Below are 1059 nucleotides of genomic sequence, written 5' to 3'. Positions count from 1 at the left end.
CTTGCTTTTAGTGCAGGTTTTCAGAGATCAAATGGTTTATACACACTTTCCTTTCATTTGAGCTTCATTACATTTACTTTTTATTCTTCTTTTTTTTTCCCCTTTTTTATTACAAAAACCAGTTGTAGTTATTAACAGCTGTACATATTCTGCTACATACTTTGGTGTAAAGTTGAGAAGTCTGACTTAGCAACCCTCCCCCAGCTCCAGTAGATGCAGTTCCTTGATTTTTTTTTCTTGGGAGGAAAACAAAGCACCGACTTGCAAACCAGCACCCACACTGCCAGGTGACAGGGCCCTTACTGCATGGGGCAGTTCAAACCCTCCAGCCCTTTTCAATGTACCCCCATCACCACAAAGTGGAGGGACAAGGGGTGGGATGCTGTGCCCAGATCTGGGTGTGGGGGGGGGGGCAGGGGGATGGGCAGAGCTGCCCCCCCAGCTCCATCCTCAGGGACTAAATATAAACCCCAAAACCCTCAGCAGGCATCAGCACAGGTCCATGGGCACAGGTGGCATTTTCAGAGTCTGAGCCAAACTGCCCCCAGAAACAATTTCCCCAAATGCAGCTGTAAAGTTTAGGTTTTCCTTTGCTGGGTAATCGGTGCACAAAATCCATCCCATCCCCTCCCCAGCAGCACAGCTGCACAGGGTAGACAGCGTTTGCCTGGGACATTGCCCTTATTTTTCTTTAGAACAGAGAAGAGCAAATTAAAAAAAAGAAAAACAAACAAAAAAACAAACAACAAAATAAAAAAACCAAACCAAAAAATCTCAAAGCCCTCTTATTTTGACAAGAGAAAAAAAACATTTCCCATGAAACCTGCTTCCAACCCCCTCTCATCTCTCCCCATTCTTGGAGGGATGCAATCAGGTACCGCTGGCCTCAGCATCACCCTCCTCCCCACACCCTGTGCTACCCACACCTGGAACCAGGCAGCTCTCACCTCAACTCCACAAGCATTATTCTTTTTGACCAGGTTAAAACCTAAAATTAAAAAATAATCCATAAAAATGTATAAAAATTCTCTTCCCTATGCTACAATACAGGGTAAGTGC

This window comes from Patagioenas fasciata, chromosome 12, assembly GCF_037038585.1.
Source record: "Patagioenas fasciata isolate bPatFas1 chromosome 12, bPatFas1.hap1, whole genome shotgun sequence".
Taxonomy (NCBI): domain Eukaryota; kingdom Metazoa; phylum Chordata; class Aves; order Columbiformes; family Columbidae; genus Patagioenas; species Patagioenas fasciata.
Note: the sequence above shows the minus strand (reverse complement) of the source record.